Here is a 10,923-nt window from a genome sequence, read left to right on the forward strand (position 1 = left end):
TTTTTTATTTTTTAATGGCCTTAACCAATAATACTGGCTCATATGTGCAGCGTTGATTATCAATTTCAGATCGATTTCTTATAACTTCTCTATTCCAATCCTAATCTAATCCATCATTATAAAGTAATACCTTCCCCCGAAGTAATTTTGTAAGTTTGAACTTTCTCCATAATTCCTCAATTGACTGACAAATTGAGTTAGATAAATATTTGGATAAATTCATTGAAAATATCACCTTGATGTATGGTTGCCTTTTGAATCAACGATGAATCAAGAACTTAAAAGAAGAATCTATGAATGGAAATGAGTTGACATTACCGTTTGAGATCAATATTTTTTTCTAAATAACATTGAACAATTATCAGTTTATTTAACGTAATTTCCAATTAATTTTTGGAAGTAACAGTGGAAATATGCTAATGACCTATTAAATAGTTATGGAGGATAATTATTATATCGAAAATTGGTAGCCTACTGAAATATTGAATATATTCATGACAGAATATCGTATTCATTATCACCAAAAACTCAACTTTAAATTCCATAATTTTTAAAAGCTGGTGAATTCCATGACTTGTAGAAAATTCAATTCTGATGTGTGAAACTAATTACTCTGCATTCAGTTCTTCAATAATAGACTTCTGTGAAGTTCATAATATTCTTTATGATTATTGAAATATATGGATCAAATATTGATGTTGTGGAACATCATCATAATTGAAGAGACTGATGATGATGTGTGAGCACACACGAAAGCATGCTCCTGTAAAATAATAATTTCCATTAAAATAAAGTGGATTTTTGACAATATCTCAAGTCTCCTCATTATATAGATCATTTTAAATATTATTTCAATTCAGTACTTGTAGTTGAACTAGTTTTTCTTACATGCAGTAGTTGTACTTACTAAACTCCTGTATGGTCAGCTCATTTCCATTCTGTGGGTCAGTGGTCTACCGAGACCTGATAGATTGATCTTCTGAGTTGACTGTTGTGAAATGACTCATTATTAAAAAAAATTAAGAAAATTTAAAACTTAGTAAATGTCATTGTTCAATAATTAATAAACTGATAATCAATGAAATGTTGGATGGTTTTAATTTCACAATCTTCTCTTTTAAATCAATATTCAATCAATGTTCACTTTAGTTTTATTCGTGTGTAAGCTGTTGAATTAGCATAAGGTTGTTGTAATACAAATTATATAATACTGTCAAAACTGATAGATTGTGTAAAAATCAGGCCAAAGTCCATTAAATTTTCCATCAGTAGTAAATGTCGTCAAAATTAGTTGGGATAGTACTAGCTTTAAGTAATTATGGATAAGTTGATATGGATACCTAACGTATCCATAATCAAAGGCACTAGCTTAATCAATGAATATTGATTTGTCCTCTTATTTGTTAATCTATCATTAAATAATTGGTTTAATTTGTTGCAAAAATTAAACCATTTGTTACCAAAATTACACATTTTGCATCAGCAAAATGTTGGCTAACTGTTGATATTATTTATAAAAAAAAGTTCAACAATTCACAAATAAAAAAGATAATAGACATGAATTGAGCAAACAATTATTAATGTCAACCTGTGCTAATTCAACACATACTTAATATTATTAGTATTAGTTTTCAAGTATATGTTGATTGTATGACTTTGTTATTTTGATGTAATGAGAGTACATCAACTATTTCTTACGTGTTCAGGTAACCTAGATTCATTATATTATATTCTTTTGAATAAAACATTCCAACGTTCTTTCTATAATATGTTGGAAACATCCTCATCAATTATAATTCTTACATTCTCAGCATAATATTAAGAATACATCTGTGGACTCTGATGCATTGCTAACCATTTTAATTGATGGAAATATTCTATTCTATGTGAGAATTTCTCTCTTGTTATAACTATTTTATGATTAACTGGTAGAAAATTTCTGGTTGATAAGCTAAATTTTCTCACCCGAAGTAATTAGATTTGTAGCTCATTTTCCTCTAATATATATCAGTGATCACAGAATATTTGAGCCAGATTTTTAGTATTGTTGAACTTGATATAAAACATCCATGAAAGGAATTTACTGAAATATTTTCATCATGAAAATCAGTATCAGAATTCCACATTTGCAAAAAATACATCATATTGTGAAATCCATGCATGGTTTCAATTATTTGTATCTCAAATACCTTTGAAATTTTATTTTCCTATATTGGCGGTAAAAGCTTCTATTTTTTACATTATTAAGAATCAAATACAATAAATTTAATTGAATACGTATTCTGTCCAATAGTTGATGTATTCTCAGACCCATATTCTCAGTTCGCTAGTACAAACCAAACAGTTGAACATTCATTATAGCGATCACTCTACTCAATAACATCATACTCTTTCTGTTACCTTACCGTAGGCTACATGATTCCGTTAAACGTCCACCAAATTTTTCCCTCTTCCTTCGTAGGTTGCCTACGAATATTGTCTGCGTTTCCACCAGAACTGTTTTCAATTATTATGGAAAAGTATAAGAATTCATCAGATGCTTCATTATCCATATTAAAATTTATTTCTTTATTGATCCAATTATACAATTCATTGAAATGATTATGCGCTCTCAACATTGTTGAATTGTTTTCTGAGTCAGAGTGTTCTTGCATTTTTTATCGAGGAAATTCAGATAAAAGGAACGACTTGAATGTTGGCCTAACTCTATCCAATCTTAATGTCCAGGCTTAGAATAGAATGGCTTGGCATAGAATACCGAAGTCATTTTTGAAATCATCAGGTTGAAAACAGTTCTGCCTTGATAGTTTTTATTGAATTTTTATAGCATTTATAGTTAAAAATCTCAAAAGCAATTATTACTCCTGCATAATCTCATCAAGTTTCACTACAAATAATGAATGTTCAATTGTGAATTATTCTGTGTTAATCATCTTCTTTGATTTGTCATAATTAAAGAATTATTGTTCAAACTATTTTCTGAGTTGGTTAAAATCGTGTTCAACTATTCATAAAACTTAGATAAAAATAAATTAAATCCAATCAAAGACTTTGCATAGGGAAATACTGTGCCAAAACACTCAAGTATTGTTTCATAATAATTATTATTCGAGTAGAATTGAATGATATTCGAATTTACATTCAAATAGGTTTGGAGCAAGCATTTCGTATAATAGATCAATGAATGTTGATGAGCCATGAAAACGTTTGAAGTAGGTATTCCATGGTTGTTGATATTTATGGCAGGAAACTCCTGATTATTGTGATTAATTGGCAGTAGATGATTTCACAAAAATACTGGCATGAAACGAGAATCAAACCCATTTGATGAGGATAATTTCGCCTAGCTTACTTCATTCAATTTTATTAACGTTTTAAATTCTATTCTCCATTCACTTTGACAGATGTGATAAAAACGTTCTAAATATAATTATTATTTTAGCTCTGTTTCAAATAATCTTTCAACTGACCTTCAAGATCCACCTACAACAATTTTCTTCCAAAGAAAAGTAATTGAATTGCAAAATCCGAATATTTTAATAATTCTCTTGCTTAAAACTGGACATTCCTTCATATTTGAATAGTTTTCATCATACAGGGAGTAACAGGAGGGAAATAAGTAGTATCGTACATTTGATCGTAGGCTATAATTTCCATATTACAAACTATTTCTTTATCTTTGTAATGTATTATTCCATTTTCGTAGATTTATTCTATATTTTCAAATATTTATAAGGAAAATTTAATCACTTATAAACTAGGGATTGAGAATATTTAATGAGCCTATCCACAAATGAAATCATTCTAATGTACCGGTACACCACAACTTTAAGGTTGAAGTATTTTTCACAAGAATAATAATGTTACCTTGGTATTTGAATCAGCATAACGAAGATGAATGCACATAAGTCATTTAAACAGAAACAATTATAATAGTCTCTACTCACTTGTAAAGTTATGATCAATATAAATAATATATTATTACTATTGTATTCTTATACAACTTTAAAGTAAAAAACACTCACATTCTTTGGTGTGGCGACGACCGTTTCGTGCTGGTGTTGCACATTCTCGGAGTTTCTGTTTGGCTTGAGAATGTGCAACACCAGCACGAAACGGTCGTCCACACCAATGAATGTGAGTGTTTTTCACTTTAAAGTTATATAGGAATACAATAGTAATAGTTTCAGTGAAAACAAGATGGATAACCAACAACGAATATATTATTCAAACTCATTTGTGTCACTCATTTTATTTTGTGCTTCATTTGTTTCCAATCTGGCCATACAGAAGTTCTTGGTTAAATGTTGAAGTAACTCTTCACATACTATTAACACTCTGGTATGGGGTAGGTTAGTAGCTATTTGATATTAGTTATTTCCACAATCAACATCAACTCATTTAGAAGTGAAAATGATCAATTGAAGATAGGATAACTTCAAAACAATCAATGGTTGCTAGTTAAGGTGAATTAGAAGTTTCAACTGGAGGTCAAAGTTCATAATACAGTACATCAGAGCGAGAATTGAAAAGTGGGAGCAGATATCCTTTTCCTCATCATTCTGCCAGAATATCTCACTCTTGATTGTTGATCTCTTATTTATCCTATCCAATTCATTATCTTAATATACGAAATGCTTGCTTTTTTATTTAATATCTTAATAACTATAAAACTTGACTTCCAACTAATGGTTTGACAAAGCTCAAAGTTGTTGTTTAAATTAAACTAAATAATCAAATAACAATGTTGACACTATTATATTATCAATTATTAAAGAGTATAGGTGTGTGAATATGAAAAATATTGATAGTTTTTATTTTAAAATTGATTATAATGAAATAAATATGGGCACGATTGAAGAAGTATATTGGGAAGTGTTCTGTTAATGGAACAGAGCATGTTATGCTTATTAAGTAAAAACAATAGATGTAAGTTATGAATTATATATTACAATAGTGTTTGAATATATATGAAGAAACGATTTAATGATGATATTGTGTATGTATTTCAATGAATAGTTTCGAGAATATTATCCTATTCAAGGATAACTTATAACCATCAATACTATTTAAAAGAAATCGAATCAAAAAATGTAAATATTCCGATTACTAAATATTATTAACAACTTTAGAATCTGGCACCATATATTATTATATTGGCTGTGCATTCCTTAGAATTTAGTGAATTCCTGTTTTTTTTATTTGATTATCGTTTTAATTTTAATCTAATAGTTATATATTATAACTTTCTTATAATTATAGTTATATAATTACTTTCTGTGATTAGATAATTTGCCAGTCGTGAGTCATTGCACTTCCATACAAATTCTAATCTTTGAAAGGCAGAATAATCTGTATTCAATTTTAAAATGATATCCTTCTTTTAGTGTGTTCAATAACCTGTATTGTCTCCAATATCAAAGATATCTGAGTAATACCTACAATAGGTGCATCTATTTCAAGAGTTTTTCAATTAAAACTTTCAACCTCCGATAAATTTACACTTTTTTTCACTGTGAGATGAATCCATTAAATATCTTAAAAAATGTAGGCTTATGCATATGCATATGGGAATGTTCTTGGTTCTAGGATCAAATCAATACACTACATTGCATTCTTATTACCTTGGACTGAAGCAACTCTGTCAAGTTACCAGATTGATTCATCTTCAAACATTAATATAATTTTTATCGGATCTTGCACAAATCATGATTTTGCTACAATTTCAATGAGTCTGTGATTCACTATTCAACTACAATTGATTGCAGTTTCACCTTTCCACCTTGATTTCCAAAACACGGCCTTAAATTTCACACTATAAATAAATCCACCAGACTTCAAATCGACAGAAATTATAGGGCTAAGCTCAATGATTTCTCTACAGAAAATTAATAAAGTTAAATCAATTTCAAAGATAGAAGTGTACGGTAATATTGGAATCATGTCGATATAATTTTCTCTCGTGAGTGACACAGTAACTCTTGGAGAAAATCATTCATCTATTTAATTTAAATACAAACAGGAATGAATGACCATGAACTGATTACAGAATTGTAATAGTAATGTATTTTATCTCTGAGCTTGGAGTATTTTAACTAAACATGGAATATAATTATGAACAATCTTTCTAATAAGGAACAATAATTATTCTAAAAATCTTCCACCATTTTGATGCTACAAAGAGTCTTCAACAAAAAATATAAGATCTAGAAGAGAAGGATCCAATCAATGGGGAAATACGTAATAATTTGATGATAATATAAAAAATTGCTGCCTTCATTTTTAGAGGGAGTTGAAAAATAATATGAGCAACCATAACAAAGATTAAACATTCACAATAGATGAATGTTGAATAATTACCATATATGGGCATTAATATAATAAAGTGCAATGTTTATAAGCTGAATGCAGTTGAACAAGGAAATCATCATAAACATTCTATTAAGGAAAGGAAAAGTAGGTAGTTCATTTTCTTCAACTATTCTTGGTAACTGGAACAAAAAATTTCAAGAACAGGAAAATTGTAACAGCTTCAATATATGATATTCAATGCAAGGTGAGAAACATGTTTTACTCGTAATTCAGGATTGTGCTAGACTATATTTACTTCAAAACATCATCCCGTTGACTCCAATTGAACGAATTGACTCATGACTGGTATTTTATCGCATATTTATTTTTAGCGAGTAAAATTAGGAGAATAATTTCGAATTATTAATAGAATCATGTTTTGATAAATATATTATTGGGTAGATCTTCCTTAGAAAATATATAATTATTATATTAGATTCAATAATTTTCTTTCGACTTCCCATTATTAATAGATCATGTTAATTAAAATCATGTTGTCACATTACTCTTGATATTGTACTGAATGATCTGTTTTAAATTATAGAATTAGCACGTAAAGTGGTAATTTCAATTGGAACTAACGGCTCGCAGATTTGAGCACTAGATTTGATATAAGAAGGAAGTAAACCCCACATTACGATCGAAATTGTAGAAAATTGCTGTAATTTCGTCTTTTAAGCGTTAAGCAAGAATAGTAACATAATTTTAAACCCGGCCTTGTTGATTGACAATGGAGAGAATTCAGTGGAAAAATTACTGGAATATTGTAACAATTTTTTTTATCATTCATATATTTTCTATTTATTCTAAATTGTCTACTCCTGCAGTTAGTTCCGATAAGTTATGAAAATGCCTTCATATCAAGTGTATTACAAGAAAGTGTTGACATTAAGACAGTTTACAGTGAATGAAAATATTTACATCTTAAACCATTTATTCAAAATTATCCTTCGTTGTATTCAACAATATGAAGTTAAACTAAATAATTTATCACCTGATTAAAGATTTTGAGTCAATTATAAGTGGAAACTTGCAAGCGTCTTGAAAATTTCAAAAATATATTTTGCACAAATTTATTTTGATGTAGGCTAATTGAAAATAATCTTTAAATTATAATAATTGGAATTTCAAGTGGCTTGAAGAAAAACTTGGATATTTCAATTAAATTTTCAAATTCAATGTAAATTACTCAATCATTCACATTTACTGCATTCAGGATGATTTTATTTGTTAATTCCCAAAGTTATAGGTACTTCATCATTTAGCTCAAGCTGCTCAATAATGTCCTGGTTGGGTTTTGAATGTGCATGAATAGTTCTTCTCCCAATTGAATAAGCAACCAGCTCAATTGTATAGGTATACAGTATTTGGACAGAAAATTAATTGAGTTAGTCTTATTCTAAAATCATCTTCACGATGCAGCAAGAACAGTGTTCTCAAAATGTGAACCCAGATAAATCATGAAGTAATTCGTGTTTATATCTTATTATAAGATGCATGACTGGAAGAGTGATAGATTATAGTGCAGTTATGATAATTGTCATAACTCTCTCATTGGGTTGGTTATGGGTAATCAGTGACCTTGACTAGATTCCATATTATTTTAGAACGAAGACAAAAGAAAATTCTTAGTGAAATGATGAACATTTTCAATTATATACCACGTAATCTCGAGTTTTGAACATTCCAAATGCAGTAAATGATTTGTAGCTTGAACAGGAGTAAATTTTTAAATCGTACGAATAATTTATTTCTTTTTTTCAAATCTATTATCACGGGTAATCAATCGAACTGCTCATTAATGACCAATTTCTCTTTGATAGAAAATTGATTTACGAGTATTTTACTTATTGAAATATTCATACCTACTTTATCTGAAAATACTTTTTGGTATTTTTTTCAAGCAATTAATCACAATCAAAAATAATAAAATGATCAATTTGGAATCTTGCATTACCTACTATTATCTAGTCTTATTTTAATAATGATTTATTGTACTATATGCAATTAGTTTATTTTCATTAGTGAATAGTATTATTAATTCTTGTATAACAAAAATATTGTTTATTGATAATATTATTTCAAGATAAGAACAGTTGAAGAATCAGGATATTATGTAGCAAGTGTTATTACTTATTTCAATATAAATTATGGACAATATTATAACTCTATAACATCATTGGAATTTGCCTAGAACAGTTCACAAATCAAATTTCATCACTTAACTCAATCAATCTGTCTCATATTTTATTTTAGATTTTTAAAATTTGAAATTCAACTTGAAAACTGTTAACTGCAGTTGAGTAGCTCGATAGACCTTCAATAGAATTTCAACATTGGAAACCATTTTTCTTCAAGGGCTGAACATCAAATCATCGCAAACGTGAAAGTTTGTGATTATGATAAGATATAGCCAATTGTTTTTTGACGTTCAACAATCAGGTGGAAAAGAAATTTAAAAAAGCTTTAAAACAGATTTTAAAATGTGGTCTGAATGAAATAAAACGTAATGATATAGTATGCTGATTGAATTCTATTACTATTTTCCTGCACTGGCGTCCTAATATTGTATGGTATACACATTGGCCTGCTATGAGGTTTTTTGTTAATCTAGACTTCACAGTATAAATCTCAAGTAATTCATGATTTGAGAAGCTTGAACCTGTCAATGATTAACTTATGACAACAGGGGAAGAATCTAACAAACTCTTGATCCTTACTCTCAAAAGATGGTCAACATATCAGCACTTTTGAAGAGAAGCTATAACCTTTGATCATGGATACGTTACTTGTATCCATAATCAAAGCTATAACTTAGTAGGCTTTGACTAGTTTTTCTACTGATTCTTTATGTTTCATACGTTACTTGTATCCATAATCAAAGCTATAACCTAGTAGGCTTTGACTAGTTTTTCTACTGATTCTTTATGTTTCATGAGTGCTTTTGTGTTTTCCTGTAGTAGGCCTACTGTCGGATGTTTCCATGAATGAAACAACTGGATCTGTTTTTGTTCGATCGCCCAGGCAAACATTTGGACGAAATCCCGGAAACTGTCATCCATTGGTCGAGCCGCTTCAGTGACTCAGGGACAAGAAATGCGAAGCGTTGTTGAGATGACTCGGCAGGGCAGGAAGGTCTTCGATTGACTGATTACCAGCTGATTCTCAAACGCCAACCGGAGAGCTTCCTGCCCTGCCGACTTGTCTGAAAAAACGCTTCGTGTGGCTTGGCCCTAATAAGTAATCTTTTTTTTCCTTTTTGTGTAGTTGAGAAGTTGATATTGTGGTAATTATTCATATTGAATGAAAAAAACTGAGAGAAATTGTCAAAAAACCACTGATTTATTGATAATTAGAAAGACCGGTTTCGGTTATTACACCATTGTCAATCTCTGATAAAGTCTGTTTAAAATAAATCAGTAGTTTTTTGACAATTTCTCAGTCTTTTTCATTCAATACTAATAGGTAATGTTGTGCTGAAAAGAAGATCTAAAAGCTCTTGACAGCATTCAGTTTGAATTTTCGTTAAATAATTATGATAATATTCATTAGCATTTGAATAAAATGCAATTCCTCATTTACTTTCTTCTAAAAGCAGCTGGAAGGTGTTTAAGAAAGTCTGATCTAGCTTGCATTATTGAAAAAATCAACTTCAGTTTTAGGATCATATTACAATAAGCAACCAGACTGAGTAACCAGTGGGACACCAGAGAGCAGTCATTGGCGTCCGTGTATGAAGCAAGCTGAGACACCAATCCTAGCAACCGGCTGGCGACTTTTGCAATGAGCGCTGTACAGGCTGTCCCAAAATTAAAGTGCCAAACTTCGGAAATAGGTTCTATGGGTCAAAACAAAGAGAAAATGTGGAATAAGTTTTTTTCCTAAAAGCTTCGTTTACGAGATATTCGCCATTTTGTATTTTTTACAAAATAATTTTTATCTTCAAAGTTTTCCAACCGATCGCTATAAAAATCGGTAGGTATGTTCAAATGAGAGAGATGAACTGTAGAAAAAATATTCAACTTTTTTCAATTCGAAAATTCAAAATGGCGGCCATTTTAAACTTTCAATACAAAATTGCGGGAGAACGGTGATAGATAGAGAAATTTACCAAGAACAATTTTTTAGGAAATTTTATTTACAATCAGTCTACACCAAAATGAAAATCAGACAAAGCATAACAGAGATACAATGAAATGTGTGTTACGAGGCAGCAAAACATTTGTTGTAACTTTCAAAAAGCTGTCTTGTGTCAGAATTCAATTTTTTTAAATATTTTTTTTCAATAGCTTACTCTGATGTACTCATGTTTTGCTGGCTCTTAACACACAAGCTATTTCAGGAATTTCCTATCCTAATAATCAGCTGACTACTAATATTATTAGACTGTATTTTCTCATGCAATAAGTCCCTATTTTAATTTGTTTCAATAATACAACCAGATATGATTGATCAAATAATATGTGACTGCATGATGGACCCTAAGGCCCGCCGCAAAGTAGACCCACGAAAAGCAACCCACGCCGTGGGATGTTTTGTAAACCATTGCTATAGAATTATCCATAATCAATC

The sequence above is a fragment of the Nilaparvata lugens genome, chromosome 11 (genome assembly GCF_014356525.2).
Source record: "Nilaparvata lugens isolate BPH chromosome 11, ASM1435652v1, whole genome shotgun sequence".
Taxonomy (NCBI): Eukaryota; Metazoa; Arthropoda; class Insecta; order Hemiptera; family Delphacidae; genus Nilaparvata; species Nilaparvata lugens.